Below are 18,177 nucleotides of genomic sequence, written 5' to 3'. Positions count from 1 at the left end.
CACAGATGACTGACCAGACATATTTACAGGAGTATGAATTCCTCCAGGTGGAAAAGGAGTACGAGGTGTAGAAAAACCTAGCCCAAAGTTGTCTAAATAATTGGTTAACGAAAGGTACGAAGTGGTACTTCTAGGAGGACTGTAAAAGATGGATTCACGCTCCCTTAGATCAAGGGTAATTTGATCTTCAGGATCAGAGACGCCTATTTCTTCCTCTGGAACAAGTTCTTCTATAGCAATCAAACCAACAGGAAGATTTTCGGTGATAATTCTTTCTATTCTCGGTGAATCAGGAACACTAGGAGTCGGAGTAACAGGTTCGGATATTTCTGGTTCTTCGCCTGTATCGCTAGCAGACGAAAAACTACCAACAAGTTCAGAAACTGTAACAGCTTCGGGATTATAACCTGTCTCTAAACTTTGGTAATCTGGATGGACTACCAAGGAAGATTCTCCTTCTTCAGGTGAACCTACTCTACTGCCACTAGGAGGAGTTACAAGGACCTTTAAACCTTCTAAATTACTGGGGTCGTCTCGAGGAGGTTCACCCCTAAGTCTACGGGATCTTCTCAACAATTCGGCCACAGAAACAACTTCAGGAGACTGGCCCCGAATTCTACGGGACTGTCTCGGTAATTCCGCCACAGCTAAAAACTTTTAACTACTACACACGAAAACAAAACAAAATTTCAAATCAAACCACCTAAAGTCTCTAAAGAACCAAACAAATTTGAATCACACGCCTAAAGAATCTAGGGCGTCAAACCAAACACAAACAGTATCTTCCGGACCAAAAGCGCTAGTTGGTGATTAGGTCCATCCTCGCAGGATTCAGTACAGAAATGGCGGGTGGAACAGTTACGCCGACAACCTGCTTAATGAATAGACTGGACCAAGTTCCTCCACTTTAACCATCTCGAGTGAAGTGAACCCCCCAGAAAATCCAAGTGAGTATAGCCGACGTCTGCTCCAGGTACAGTGGGACCTTCCCTCCACCGTCACCTTGGGTAGAATCCTAGAGATTATGGTCACTAAGGTTACCAACGGCCACAAGTACACCTGGGGGAACAGTCTAAACTCCGACAGCACGCAAGGGCAGAGTAGCAAGCTCAATCCCCTTACCGGCTCCTTGACAGTAATCCAAGGTTTACCGATAAGTGACCCCTGGCTCCTCGACAATGGTTAATCCGAGGTTTACCGTTTGTAATACGTACTGCCTGGCGTCGTTCCCAACGAGGGGGGAATGATCCCCTCACTGGTTCGGACACGAGCTCGTGCTTCTCCTTTAAGAGGAGCTTTCCCAGAGTGTAAATGTAACAATTGGATTTGATTCTATCACAAGATCGACTACTTGTTTGTTTTACTGCCTTGGAGAGTTAAGTACTCACCTACTCCAAGACACTAGCCTAAGCTAAGTTGGTGCTTCAGAGCCCTAGAAAATAAAAGTTACTAGTTCAATTTTACTTTAAGCGTTACTTTTAAGGTTGTTCTTTAAAGTCACAAGGTGATGGAAGTGAAACCAATGGTGTATAGACTCGACTCCAACCACTATAAAGATGCACCTAAGATGATCTAGACTACTTTTGCTTTTTCAATGAAAATCTTTAACTAAAAGAGTTGAGAGAATGCAATTTTTAGAGAAAACAACTTCTTTAGAAAAGACAATCAAAGAAACAATTCTCTTTTTCTTTTTGAGCACACAAACATAACCACTCTTTACTTGCACGAAAAGCTCTTTTTCTTTCAAAAACTTTTAAAGCTACTTGAAACAAAACTTTTCAAAGGAGATATTTTTGTATTTTCTTTTTCAATAAAGCATGTAAACCTACTTTTAACAAAAAACAATCTCAAAAGCTATAAAACTATGAAATTTTGACTCACAAGCAAACCAAAAGAGAGATTACTCTAAGTAAACCTAACAAGGCAAAAGCTCATAAAGGCGATTCTAGGATGTTTTACTTGATCAAAAACAAATCAAGGGCTAGCTAATGCAGAATCAAAAGACTAGCCAAAACAAAACTCAAATCTTTTTGTTCTTTTCGTAAAATGGAATTCAAGACTTAAATAACAAGCACTTCGAAAATGGCCCAAAAGACAACTTGATGGTAAGTTACTTCTATAGGTAGACTTTTAGAACAGGTCTGACTTCTTAGAAAGTTGACAAAACCAGAGATATCTAAGGCTTGACAATTCCTACCGCTAAAGTCACTACAAGACCTACTCAAAATCAAACCCTAGGGCTTACACTTCGACGAAATCCACTAAAACACTTAATACTAATGAAACCAGTTCAGGTGAAGATTCTGGACAAGGGACTGATGAATCTGGGCAGAAAAAATTAAGAAAAAACAAAATCTAAGAGCAAAAAGGGCAAAAAATGGAATTTTCTTAAATTTTGGCAGGGGACGCAGGCAACCCGTTAGCACAGGTGCGGGCCCGCTCTGTGCACACAGCAAACCCAATTACACTAAAAAATGTCACCATGGCTATTTACAGTCGGTATGGCTCAATCAACAGTCATACTACCCTTTTGAGCAAGTCTTATGCCTCTGCTATTCATGTCAAAATCCAAGAAAGAGAGAAAGTCCTTATAAAATATGTTTATCTCTGGGTACGCAGGTTCTCTCAAGCCTTGCCTGCGGGTATGCACCTTTTGTTCACAAGGTCTGCGTCCAAGGACGCTCTGTATCTAAAGGGGCAGGTGCGTCCCTCTGAAAAGGTTAAAATGCGCGAGTTTCATCTTCAAAAAGTTACTTGTGGTCACTTCTAGAGCTTTCTAGAAGGTTCTTGGATGAATATTGAGCGCCTCCAGATGGTTCATGCACTCCTATCAAAGAGGAACTTATCCCATCAATAAGGGAGTGATCCCATCCAAAGAGGGGACTATCCCATTGATGGTGGACCTGATTAACTTCCTCTTGAGCACTATAAAAAGAGGCATTGAGCCAGAAGGAAGGAGGTTGAAAGCTATAGATTTCTAAGGGTAAATGCTGCAGGAATTAGGACTCCCATTTAGAAGCTTGTGAGGAGAGATTGTCACCCTTACTTGTTCTATTTGGAAGTGGGTGAGCTTTGTCAAAGTAGAGGAAGACTCTTGTGGACCCTGGAAGGAGCTTGCACAACACCAAGGCTCAGGTTGTAATGGTTCCTTTTGATTACCTTTAATGCAAATTGGTCCATTCTTCTCAATAACTTGTTGTTAATGGGTTATTTCATGTACTCCTTGGTCTATATGTTGAATATGCTTTGTTTTATGTTATAATCAGGTGCTATTTAATTGTTTGACTGTTGGTGATTGCAGGTTTTGGAGAACGGGAGGAGCTCATCCGGATCAACAAAGCTTGGACTTCTACAACAGCGTTTGGACAGAGGTAAGAACGAAACACTTGATTTCTCATATCATAATGTATGTTTAGAGAAGGATAGCTCCAGTTTGTTTTGTTTGTCATTAGAATGTCTTAGACTTCTAGGAAGGTCAGCTGTGTCCGCACCCTTGACTGATTCCGTGTGACAAATTGGCGACTCCGAGCGGGCCCGCTCTGTGCACACACAGCAAAAGGAGGAGAAGATCATTACGCCAAGGTGCTCAAGCATTGAATATCTAATGAAGAGTGAGATCTAGTATGCAGGTTATTGGGTTATGGTGCATTGTTGGATCTGAACCAAGGAGGAACCTTATCAGTTGATGGAGGATAAGATCTAATGATGTATCAGGATATTAAGGCGTAAATTGAACTATCATTATGTGTTTTTGCTCATGAATATTCTAGATCTGAACAGTGACACATATATTGTTCTGTAAATGATATGATCTGGGTATAACTGAAGTCTGGTATAGCCGCAGAATTATGAATTAATATTTGCAGATCTATACACTGGTTGGCTTTAGGGAAAGCACGTATACACGTGGGTTCGACACAAGAAATTAGTGTATACGTTATAATCTATGTTTTAGTTACTGTTTTTTTTTGTTGCAGTATTCTGGGTTCTGGCTTGGGTTCTGGTTACTGTATTCTGGTGATAGCATTTCGAAAGATCAGATTGATGGGTTGTCAAAGTAATTGATTGACTTGGTTGTGGTTGGTTCAATAGCAGATTGGTTGATGTAGATATATTTGATTATTGAATGATGTTCTTGATGGATCGAGTCTGAAAATTTGTGAAATGTGGTCCCTGGAAGAAAGGAGAAGGTTGTAGCCTTCTATAGGCCAGCACCTACATACTAGTCAGCTAGTACAAGAGCTAGGGGGTTGTAGCTCCCTTTTAGTAGAAGATAGAGAACGAGCGAAGGTTGTAACCTTCTTCAGGTAGAAGCCTACGTACTGGTATAAGGCTCAGTGTCTGGTTTAAGGTTGATGGTGAAATCAATTCCTTTTTTGGGGGTAGCCCAGGTAGTCCTTCGGGAAATATGTCCTTAAATTTAACAAGAAATGGATGCTTATCAAGGTTTTCATAATCACCCTTATCGTTTAGAGCTACCACGGAGAAAATTTGACATTCCTTTTGCCTATATTTCATTAGCTGCATGGAGGAGATGAACCTCAGGGACACCCCTCAATTCTTTCCCCTCGATCATTTTCTTTGATCGTAATCATCTGTGAAATGTAGAATCTTGTCTTTGCAGTCTAGGAGTGACTCATGTCGTTCCAACCAATCCACTCCTATAACTATGTCATAGACTCCTAAAATTGTAGATTACAAGAATACCTTGTTCTTACATACACATAGGTCCACCTCACAATCCTTTACCATCCTTCCTACATTTCTCTTCATACCACATGCCATTTCTACATGTCTAAATTCATATTGTGCAATTGTGTTATGTTTAATCCTTGATAATGCATTTAGAGAAATAAAGGAATCAATAGCTCCTATATCTATTAAAATGACAAAACTCATACCATCAATATTACCTGAGGTTTCCAACACAATGGACTGATGTTCGACCTGGCGATTGTTCATCGCTGCATGGATGCCATGAGCCTTGCCCAGATCCACCACATTAGTTGCATTCTTAGTTGAGTTGGTATTACCTATCTTTTGAGGGAATCCCTCTCGTAGTGAGGACCTCCATAAGTCCAACACCCCCTCTTAAGGGCTTGGCTCCTACTACCAATCGAACTGGAAGTTGGCCTGCAACTCTGCAGGAAAGAGCCAGATTGTTGGGATCACTTTTGAGGTGCTGCGACTTGGTGTTGTTGCATAGGTTAGTACTGTTGTGGTTGACAAGTTTTCTGAGGTATTCTATGCGGATATTGAGCTGGATGCGTATATGGTGTTCTTTGATTTCCTACTGACCACTTTGATGATTGAGAATAGGACTCCCTTGAAAATTTCTATGTTCCATACTATTTCCAGTTGGTACTCCAGATCCTGTGGGCCTTGCTGATTGACTAGGTCCATTGCTCATAATATCTTCCTCTGCAATGATTGCCCACTGAACTGCCTCATGCAAGGTTTGAGGCATTAAGATTCTAACCTTTGCCCGAATGTTAACATTAATCCATACACAAAAATTTTCACCTTGATATTTTTTGTGTTTAAGTGAGGGGAATAATGAAGCAATTCCATGAAACAAGCCTCATGCTCTGGTAGTGAGAGACTCCCTTTCTTTAATGTGTTAAAAAAATTATATATATGATAGAGAAATTCAAGACATATAATATGCGGAAAAACACAAACACATAAAACCAAAGGGACAAAGATATATGTGGTTCCCCCAGTTTGGCTACGTCCACCTCGAACAGCCAGTCCTTCCTTTCTATTATCTAGCAAAATGAAGAGACACAACCTACAGCAGATCTGTTGTAATATCCTGAGTTTTCTCTCACAGTATCACCTATCTGTTTCTTGCTATGAGAATACACATCTATTACACAGCCTCAATACAATACCCTCAAACAAAGAGAGGGGTTGCCTTCTAAGGAAGAAAACCCCAAAATAAACATAATTTCTACCGTCAAATCATCCACCTAATGAACGACCCAGATTGACAAGAAATTACTATAATTTTACAAGGCAATTTTACATTTGTTTTTAGCTTCGGGGGTGCTGCCCCCGAAACCACTGCACCCCCCCCGCGTGGAGGGTTGTACAATATTCCTGGGGTATACATTTGGCTTAAACAAAGACCTCTAAATAATCATGCTCCACACCCAACATAATGAATTGAATTCATTTAGTTTCCTCTCAAGGAATTCCTCTGACAGGTAACGTTCTCTAAATTTTTCTTCAAATAGTTCCCAAGTTACTTCTAATATATCCATCCCCAATTGGATCAATAATGTCTTCCACCAAAGTAGTGTGTTTCCCTTTAGCTGGAATGTACCCATCTTGGCCTTCATATTTGAGGTGTAACCTCTCAGGGTAAAGCACATAGACATGTTTTCTAACCATGCCTCTGCAGATTGACCATCCGTGGACCCCCAAAACTCTGGAAACTTTACTTTTTCCAAATCTCGACGTACATCATTTCTTGTAGTGTTTTGGGGTACTTCGTTTTGTATGACAGGTGCTCCATGCTCTAGTTCCAGCTGGTACCTTTTCTAGTTTTGTGATGTTCTGTTAAACACACATGGACAGCACAAAAGATATGAAAGATAAATCATGCAATACATTTTTTTATTAACCGGAGATGTACATTTATAATACAATGTTGCGACTCTTGGGTTTCAGATCCCAAGGTCTCTTGGACTGCTTAGTCTTTTCGGCTTCCACACTAACCCATTAGGATTAGGTGTCCAACATTCCCCCCTTAATCCGAAGGGTTATGTATGAGTCCAAGAAAAGAGCTGTAATACAAAATGTAAAAAATACATGGCAGCACTAGGCTGAATGTGCTCTATGAAACGTTGGTAAAAAGGGCGGTGGTTTAAGGATGACCACCAACACTGGAACGCTTAGTGCAGTTCCCGGAACTCTTCCAAAACTGGCAAGAAGCTGGAGTCTTCTGCTAGAGGAAGTGTTCTTAATCTGTTCACGGGCATCTTTGTCTCTGGCTACAACTCTGAAACTGGTGTGGCAGGTTGTGGCTCAGGCTCGCTTGATGTGACTTTGAAGCTTGTAGATGACCATCATTTCCCCCCCTGTCAGATACAAGGTGAGAATATGGAGAAAACTCAACTGCAAGACTGTTCAATACTCTGGAACAAGTTCTGACATGTGTTTGGAATATCTTCTTGGCTGTTGATGCCCATTGCCAAGAAGCGATCCATCCAAGATGAATCTTTGTTCTTGCAGGACGTTTGTTTCTGAAGCATCTGTGTGAAGAATGGCTGGTTTTATGACAGTGCTTACATGGATGAAGATCAAAACAGTGATCTTTCAAATGACCAACTCAATCACAGTGTTGGCATTTCACGATCTGTTGTTGTTGTTGTGGAAGAGGGGCAGAGTCTGGAACAGCTGAAGCTGAACTGTCATGAGGAGTAGGTGCATTGTCATGAGGAGCAGGTGAACTGTCATAAATGAATCCAGCACTCTGAAACTGAATGGGCTTGGCATAGTCTGGAATATGAAAGGACAAGTCCTTGTCATATCCAAGACCAGTTCTGTGCTTGTTGTGGACAAGCTGTTCCCAAGGTCTGATGATGGTCTTGGGAAGTGCAGACTGAGTTTCTGCATCAGCATGTACAACTGCTGCTTTATTGGATTCTGGATCTGATTCAGCCTCAATGTTACTAATTTCACCACTTGCTGGTTTAATCTTGAACAACATATTGTTTTGAGCAGAAAACAATTTGGAATGAAAAATTTGTTGAAGCTCATCTTGCTGGAACTGAGATTCTAGTTGCAAAAAATCAATCTTTTCTTGTGCATATTGCAGACATGTCTGAATTTCTGAGAGAGATCCTTTGCTGATTTTTAATGTGTCATCAACAGTAGATTGTATAAGAGTTTTCATGAACTCTAATACTTCACTGATTCTGGCCATCTGTCTTAATGCAGAAAAATAATATCTACTCACAATACACAACAATATCCTTATAAGTGTGCAGCAAATGATCAGTGTGCAACAAGAAGCAACAGGTAGAATTCGAAGATGCTGAAACCGGAATACGAGAAAGCAAACTAGATAATGCAGATTCGTTCTTATTGAAAACTTTTATATCTCAACACTTGATATAGACATATAATCTCAGTAATAGCTCATCAACATTGTCTCTGGAATATAAGTTTTATAGAGTATCAAAAGACTGCAGCAATGTCTCTCAAGCAGTTCCTTCTAATGCTTAAGTAGGTCTTCCACCTCCAGCTATTGCAAGTACAGTTAAAAAACCACTAATCAAGTTTTATTGCCTCAAGACAATGACAGCTCCAACGTGCATTCGATCTGTAATTAATCTACTCTGGAATCGCTACCAAGGAGGTCAGACTGCTTCAACAATCAATCAGTGCAGCTTCAGAGTTGCTTCATGCTTTCATATCCGGCCGGTTGATTATTTAGTGCAGTGCTAATGGCGGCCAGGGAGTTGATGCGGAATTTCCTTCGTTTCGTTTGGGAAGGAAGTATCATTAGAACGTTCATTCAAACTTTAGAGGAACGCCTTGCACAACACAGAGGAAACGTGGAATCCAATCAGAGTATCGTCGCTGGTGAAGAACTTCCCAACTATGTAGACGTAGTTTCTGAGGACTGGTTTCCTCGGTTGTACCAATGAATCGAATCTATCATTGAAGTGGAAGGGCCATTAAGGTTCATGGAACTTCATGTAGCCCTTGAAAGCCGTCTGGAAGGTACCACACTCAGAGCAAATGAAGCATTAAATCTCTTGGCAAATTTTACAAATAGATATCCCCACGACTATATGGCACATATGACTGAACTCTTCGCGGTGATTTACAAAGAGCTAACGGGAACTGTTTCTGAAAGATGACCCTGAAAATGATTATAGCAGTTATGGCTCAGCTATTGACGTATGGCTCAGCTATTGACGTATGGTCGAAGCAACCGACCCCACTAAAATCCCCTTCACACGAATTTTTGAGATAGGGCCGGTAAGCCACCAAAAGAGAGAGATTGAAGGGATACTGCATCTGAATGAGCTGAGGGAATCAGCTTAAAACATTAGAAAAAACAAAACCTTGCCTTTGGATTCTTATTGATGTATACAACTTAAACTTTTCTGCGGGAACTTGTAATCGCCGTGAACTGAGCAATAAAAAACGCGCATTTAACACAACATCATTCAAAGCTTCATTTTCTGCTAGAAACAGAAAGATATTTAGAATCTACAAACTCAGGCTCAATATCATATAGAAACCGAGATATGGTTGTCCAAACCGATATAGGGCGCATATAATTCTCTGCTGGAGACCGGACAGCGTCTTCACATGTCTCCAAGTAGCACGTGTCCATTCAGCGCAGCTGGTGCTAGCTACTAATCACAGGTCAGTCGGATAAAATAACCATACACAGCTACAAATAATGATCTGAGTCACTATAGAAACTGATTTGTCTTGAGTTAATGCAAAAGCCTTCAAGCGATATGCATGTATCTTCTACCACATTAAAAGGGTTTCTCAGAAGGGAGAATTCGTGAACGATTTCTGCAAATGGAAAATCCTCCATCTTGACAAAGAATCATACATATCTACTCTGTAGCTCTGGATATGCTCTCAAACATATACGTCTTGTTCTTTATTTATATTTTGCGGGCTCGGATAGAATCTTCCCCGTGTTAGAACGCGAACGCTGATGGCCGGTTGGCGCTTGCCCTAAGAACACAATGACACAATGGAATTTGCAGAGATGGCCATCATGTGCATAATGGTCTCCGTCTCCGATAACTTTAACTTTAACACACTCTAACAAAGTATGAATCTTGTTACTTCTTATGGGAAGATATGAATTGGAAACACAGTAGTGCAAAATCTACAAGCACAAAGTTCTTCATAGCCATCTATTAATGGAATAACAGACATGTGCACACCAGGTGTAATATCGCCCCGCTGCCGCTAGACTAGTTGTTCTTCATAGCCAATACAGTATGGCATAGGTATACTCCATATCACCTGCTCATCGTCCAAACTATTGTCTAAAAAATCATAAATTGTATGCACAACTTCCTAAAATTTCGATATGAAGGCCAGATAAAACATTGAATCACTCAACAAAATAGATTCAATCACGCACAATGCGTATCACTTGATGGTAAAGTTTTTGAGTGCTGCGAGAAGACATGTACACAGGAGAGAGAATGAAAAGGTTTACAAAGACACTCGTCCTCTGATTTCTAGTTCCACAGTTAATTCGAGGCACAAGATTTTCTAGCAGAATAATATCATCCCATGAATAATATCTACATTCATCATAATCTAGTCAACAAGAATAAAAACGAAGGAGCGTTACGTCAATAAAGACTGTCAAAATTCCAGGAGTGCAGGTCACGGAGTAGCACGCAGGATAGTGTGTTACATAGAATAATGCAGAGCATCAAACCACTGTAATTTCAGGAGCAAGGATAAAACTGATTTGAGCGCACAGTCACCACAGTGAGCGTTGAGAAGTCAAATAATCAAGAGAGGCGTTAGAACAGTTAGCGCAGAGCGACCAGCGGAACCGATGGGAGAGCGACAGGCTGAGCGTTTAGACTGAGAATGGCAGAATATATAAAACGCATAGCTGACAAGCGCAGAGATACAGAGATGTCAGTCAGGAGTAGCGCGTTAGCAACAGAAACGTACACAGTGACAGAGATAATGAAGACCACATCAGCGCTATTCAAGGCAGCTCAGACACAGGATTATGGGAAGAGGTGCAGGACTGACATGCACATAACAGGCCACAGAAAAACAAGCGGCTCCGATACCATGTTAAACACACATGGACAGCACAAAAGATATGAAAGATAAATCATGCAATACATTTTTTTATCAACCGGAGATTTACATTTATAATACAATGTTGTGACTCTTGGGTTTCAGATCCCAAGGTCTCTTGGACTGCTTAGTCTTTTCGGCTTCCACACTAACCCATTAGGATTAGGTGTCCAACACGTTCTCCCCATCGTTGGGTGGGGAGGTAGGAGTTGATTGTTGTGGTGGTTCCATGTTGCGCCCTTTAGTTTCCCCACTTCTTCTTGTACCTCTTCTAGCCATGGTTTACCAATGTTTCCTGCCATAATTTAACAAGATTTTCTTATAAGATAAAAATAAATAAATAAATAAACATTAGACGAAATCATACCCAACATGGCTGGTTTATAATTTACTGATTATATTTATATACTTCCAAAGGAACAATTTATACATTTATAAGTTCTTGACATTCCTATAGTTTTTAATCAAAAGAATACCAACCTCCATAAATTTTAAATTTTAACACTTAGCTTCCATGTTAAACTTGTAGTTTTAATTTTTTTAAATTTTTATCATATAGAAATGATAAGTGATTAAAATTAATCTTTAAATTTTAATTTGACAATATGCGAGCCCATGAAAATATATGAAGATTTCAACTTCCTCCATATTTTCGTATGTGCGAATGGAATTTCATGTTTGTTTGTACGATTTCCATACATGCTAAAAAAACAGAGGTTCAATTACTATAAACATACTTAAGAATGAATTGCTAGACTTATTTGACTTAAATGAAAGCGTAATATCCAATATTGTCTTTTTTTTTTTTTCAGATGAGAATGAAATTCCAATCCTATTTCAAAATTGAAAGGGAAAGTCTCTTTTCAAGCTTGGAAGTTCATTTCTGGCACACTTTTCAGAATTAAAACATATCATTTCTTTCATACTATGAAATTCATTTCTACCTCTCATTCATTTGCACGTAAATGTAGATTCTAAACCTTCCTTTTTTCTAGAGCCTTTTGTTGCTTGGTTCTTATTTGTTTCTCATTTTTCATGCTTGATTGGCTTCAGACAAAGGTAAAGTAACGGAGCACCACTAACCACTTAATAGAAATAAATACTGCCCAGACCTAACACACAATTTTCAAACAATATTCAGCCCCATGATTATATTGTAGAAACCTAGTTAACTTTACGTCCTATTAATTTAATTTCTTTTTATCCACTGAACATTAAAATCTGCTTCAACTAAATCGCGAGATGATGGTTTAGTTTTTGGGAATGTTGCCACTTGTTGTTAGTTCAATGGAGAAAATGGTTCGGAAGAATAAGCCACATATTGCCAGATTTGGGACTCTGGTAGTCTCACATCTCAAGTCATTTGACTCAATATAGGGCTCTTGTGGTGCCACATGTTGCCATATTACTTGTTTCTTCCTTGAAGACGCATTTGTTTTTGTTTTTATGGCCAATTCTAATTGAAATATGTCAAATCTTGCAAGATTTTGAAATTTTATTCTATTTAATGGCTTAGAACAGTGTAGAGTCCTCGAAGAACTTGAATTCGAAGTCTTTCCAGGAAAATTGAATTTGGGAACTGTTTCTTCTTTAAATAAAAAGTGAAAATATGTCGTAAATGGTTAATACATGTCAATTGACGTGGGTTATACTAGAGGAAACCTGGATCCACATGCTGTAAAGTTTGGCGAAAGGAGCATGGCGCTATGAGAAGATATTTAGAAATAAATATGCATAGAGAGAAGATATTCAGAAATAAATATGCATAGATAACACATAATAAAGTTTGGTAAGGTAATGCATCGACAATATCTTACATACAATATCGGTTATGGTAACAAGGAGCTCAACTCAAGTTATAGATCCAAAATTTGCATTTCATTTTTATTTCAATGGTTCATCTACAATTTGTAATGAATTTAGAATCAACGTACGAGGCTATCCACTCCTAAGAGCTTTATTATTAACAATGAGGTTTGGTGCAGTAGCCAAGAAATTTAAAGCGGTCATTTCTCCAATAATTTCAATTTGTCTCTCGCGATGGCTAAGAATGGTTCAATGTCTCATACAGATGCTCCAACAAAACATTTTTATAATTTTCATGAAAACAAATGTCAAGTTTATCCTCAAAACGAGATGGGTGATATGAAGCACAAAAGCCCTGGGTCAATTCAGAGATACAAAGAATTGTTCTTACAAGTCTCTAATGCTTTTTTTTTATCTTTTTCTTTTCTCATTTGTTTTAGGGTTCTAAATGAATTATTTAGACGTAAATCCCTTTATTAAACCCTTATGATGATATTTGGGAACTGAGAGCTAGACATTCATAAAATGTTTTGGTATTCAAACAACATTGTATTAAAATAGCCAAACTTGAAGTGAAAAACTCAGTCATGATGGAAAGTGAATAGTGTGACTCGAAATCAGAAAAAATTTGGCAAATAAGAAAAAACTTAGATAAGAAAAATATTTAGCCAAAAGAGGTGTTTAATGAATGAATTGATCCAAAGGAATTTTGACGGATCGAGAAGCTCGACAGAAAAATTTGGAGGACTGAGCTTCCAACTAGGAAAGAAGAAAGCATATCACTATTAATCATAGGGATCATCATATTGGATCCAATATATTTTTCGAATCAAACTTTCGTTTCAAGTCTAAAAAAAAAAGAAGAAAAAAACAGGAGCTATTCCGGAGTTCTGAGATTTTTCCAAGATGTTGTCACAGAATGTTTTTGCCTAACTGATTCTACTCGATAGTGGACACGGTTTTGGCATGGAGTCGTGTATGATTAACGAGTCGATACCATCTTGCTTCAATGTAAGGTATGGCCATCCTGGTTGATATTATAAGTTGGGTTTCAGGGCTATTTATTTTTCCAAAGTCACTATTAACTTTGATCTGCTCACTTTCCATTTTGAACTCATACCATTCTAAAGGGGCAAACTATCGGGAAAATCCTTAGTCTCAGCAATAAACCCAACTCTTGGCTAGAAATTGCTCCATAGTTTAAAAGCTAAGTTGGAAATAATGCTAATCTTTAGATAGTAAATTTTCAATATTGAAGTAATACTAAAATCATGAATACATCTTTCTTCGTCTTTTATATTGTTTCTCAATACATTTGCCAACAGTTTTGTCATCTATCAGTTTCAGTTTACGTTTCTTCTCAATTTTTATGTATTCCTTAATTTTTAATTTTAATTTTTTTATTCTAATATTTTTTTATTTTTTTTTAACATCGAGTGAGACGCGTTCCCTTGGATCACTTTACTCCGTAATAATTTTCTGATTTTCTGCTTAAGTTTTGTACAACTCTATCCAAACTTGCAATCATTCTAAAGCAAGCTCTTAGTTTTAGCTATGTGGGTTTTCTATGCAATCTAATCGAAGAATGTAGTAGATATTTAACAAAACTAATCATGCATGCATATGCCCATAGGTCTCAAGGGTTCAACATAGCTCTAATACCAAGTGTAGTGTCCGACCCTAATTTTTCTTTAATTTTATTTTTAAATGCTAAAAATACAAGCATAAGAAAAATAGCATTGGGAACCCAATTCACTTCATTGAACATATCATCTAATTAATTGTTATTAACTAAAACCATAATGAAATCATACAAAAGAATATTATAACAACATAGGCACCATTCACCAAGAGACGAGATTCAAACTTGACTTGCTGATGTTTGTCCTCCTTTGTTGTCAGTCACCTCTAAGTGTGAATGTCGACGTGCTTAATCTGAATGTAATAACCCACCAATTGACCTCACAGCCTACTTTGTGGGTACTCTCCTTCCCTGCGGACCCCCGAGCTGCAATGGTGTTGTACAATAGAAGAATATGTTAGCTATTAGAGGAGAGCACTCGTAGTCGCTACTCTGACATAGTCTCATCCATCCAACAATAGGGTGAAGAAAAGTCCCTTCTCCCATGACCTACCCCTTCTTTTATAGGAGTCCTCATAGGTGACACTCGGCATTTCATGCATAATTAATTATTTTTTATAATTCAATAGTTTGATTATTCACCCACCCAGGTGTCACTCTCTCATCAAGGGTCTCCAAAATTATTTACTTAAATTTTAAATTAAAACTAATATTTTTCCTCACCTCAACAATATTCCTATTTATTCTCCTAGTTGTCTCTTCATCCCCCTTTTTACTCCTTAATTTGTGTTCATTACTAAAGTCAATTGATAAGTCAAGATTTAATCCCCTATCTACTCCCTAATTTAACTCAAGTTATCTATTAGATGGATATTCTTATGCTGGTTGTTGCCACCTAGAGATTCTCTAAATTTCTCTAAAATTTAATTTATTAATCTTATTTTAATTCACCATCCTCTTCTTTTAATTAGGTTTAACTATTTTAGGATTAACATTTATCCTTACATTTATGTCCCTCTTTCCCCTTTTTACCTAATTAAACTACATTATCTACCTAATATTTTCCATCATGGGAAAGGTAGAGTTTTTAAGGTAAAATATTTCATTTCTTCCTATGATCCTCTTAACCCAAGTTTTATTCTTGTTTTAATTACCTCAGTTTCTAACATCATTCACCCTTGATGTGAATTTTCTTGGTTTTCATATCTTGATTATATTTATTTATTTATTTATTTTTAATGATTCCAAGACTGCCAGGTCTGGTGGTGCCCTTCAAGAACTTCCCTTGAAGTTCCAAGGGTGTAACGCCTAATAGTTTATTTGTGATTCCGAGGGTGCCAAGCTGGTCATGCCCTTCAAGAAATTCCCTTGAAGTTCCAAGGGTGCCACGCCACTTGCCCTTGAAGCATTTAGTGGCTACAAGGGGAAAGTATAGGTGCAACAACAGAGACCACTATCATCTCTTATGTTGCCTTCTATAATGAGACTAATGGTGATGGGGATCAAGGAATCTGCCTTGATGCGCGCCCCCAGTAAAATCCTCATGAGCGACCCAACTTTGGGGCCTATCCTCATGACATCGTGATCTTCAAGGGAAGGTGTTTCAACCTTTCCATCCCAAGTCATAGTGGGAGTACTAGTGGGTGATATCAAGGACACTACCCCACCACTCCCATGTAGTTCCATCGAATTGTAAAACCCCATCACCCATATGTGAGTCATTCGGCCAAGAAACAAATCTGGGCCTACAACCACTAACATATCATCAGAATATAGATAAACATCTATAGCAAGTTTCAAAATTGATTTGGAAGTTCAAAGATAAAATAATGTAAAATTTCATCAAACCAGGTGTCTTCAACTCGTCATATGTGGGTGCCTCTGGTGGTTTCCTGCCATACTCAATAATCATCAGTAACAAGGTTTCTCAGTGTTAGTCATTGTCATAATAGCATCATTAACATCACCTAGTCATTCGCATCATTGTTCATTGTGAACCAGAACTAATGCAAGTAGGTAACATAGGGGACACATCCATCATGGATATCATCATCAAAGCTATCAACATCGTAACATCAATAGAAAAGATACCTATCCATTAAAGTTATCATCATCATGATATCAATAGAGAGCATACGTATCCTTTACTGCTATCATCATCATAAATTCAATAGATACCAAACATAACCATTTATGCTACAATCATCATAGTATCAATAGAGAACATGCATAACCATTAATGCTACAATCATCATAATACCAATAGAGAACATGCATAACCGTTAATGCTACAGTCATCATAACACCAATGCATAACATACATAAACATCACAACCACTAATAATAGATTCATGTGTCTGGATCCTCAACCTAAGATCCTGAAAGAATAAAGTGTGGGCCTTAGGGATAAATAAATGTTAGTGTCATATCACTGTCAGTGGACTAGAGTGGGGCACTACATCACCAATTGTATTTTGTTTTCTGGGTCTATCTAGAATGGTGATGTTGAATTCTTGTAACAGTAAGAACCATCTGGTTATTCTTCCATTCATGATTGGTTTATTCATTAGATATCAAATGGCGGAATGGCTTGTGTGAATGAAAGTTTCATAGCCAGTTACATAATGTTTGAATTTGTTAATGGCATGAACTACAACTAAAACTCCTTCTTAGTTACAATATAATTTAGCTCTATTGGAGTTAAATTTTTATTGTTGTAACAGATTGCATGAGGATTAAGGTCTTTTTGTCCTAACAAAGCTCCTAAGGTTGTATCTGAAGCATCAATTTATACATGGAAAGGAAATTTCCAATTAGGTCCTTTTAAGATAGGTGCTTCAGATATTTTCTTTTTTCAAAGTTTCAAAGGTAGCTTGACAATCAGGATTCCAACTAAATTCACAGTCTTTGGTAAGTAGTTTGAAGTGGAGATTCAATTTTTGTGAAGTTTTCTATAAATCTTCTAAAATATCTAGTAAAACCAAGAAAACTCCTAACATGTCGTTGATAGTTTGGCACTGATAGTTTTTAAATGACCTCTACTTTAGATGAGTCTACCTTAATTCCATCTCCTGAAATATGTTGACCTAAAACAATTCCTTCATTAAACATCATAAAACACTTCTCATTACTTAATGAAATATTTGCTTCGTTACATCTTATTAGAATTTTTTATAAATTTTCAAGCGCTTCTTTAAATAATCTCCATAAACTGTGAAATCATCCATATACACTACCACACAATCATGAATAAGATCATAGAAAATTCTGAGAACTTCTCTTTGGAATGTTTCCAGAGCATTGCATAATCCAAATGGAAGTACTCAGTAAGAATAAGTTCCCCATGGACAGGTAAATGTGGTTTTATCTTGATCCTCGGGTGCTACCTGAGTTTGATTATACCCACTAAAACCATCCAAAAATGAAAAATACTTTTTCCTTGCTAATGTCTCCAAGACATGATCTATGAAAGGGAGTGGAAAGTGGTCTTTTAATGTTGCTTTATTCAATTCCCTGTAATCAATACATACTCTCCATTTCCCATTTTTATTATGAACGATTACTAGGGGTGAAACCCACTCACTATTTGATATTGGATAGATGAATTTTACATTTGGTAGTTTTTGTAATTCCTCCTTAACAATTTCTTTCATATTTGGGTTCATTCTTTGTTGTGGTTGTCTAACTGGTCTTGCACTTTGTTCAATGTAGATATGATATATGCAAGTTTTAGGATTAATTCCTCTCATATCCATGTATTCCCATGCATAAGAAGAAGAATGTTTTTATAAAATTTCTACCAGTTGTTTCTTTTGTAATTCTTCCAGGTTTTTATTAATGTTCAAATTTTTGTTTGGAAAAATTTCTATTGAAGAATTCCCATTTTTTTCCATAGAGAGTAAAGTTACTTTTCTAGATGAGAGATATTTGTTTCGATTATGGTCATAATGTGAGGAGGATTCATTAGT

The sequence above is a fragment of the Pinus tabuliformis genome, chromosome 2_2, assembly GCF_031772625.1.
Source record: "Pinus tabuliformis cultivar Carrire ecotype Pingquan chromosome 2_2, CPIR1, whole genome shotgun sequence".
Classification (NCBI taxonomy): domain Eukaryota; kingdom Viridiplantae; phylum Streptophyta; class Pinopsida; order Pinales; family Pinaceae; genus Pinus; species Pinus tabuliformis.
This window is presented reverse-complemented; position numbering follows the sequence as displayed.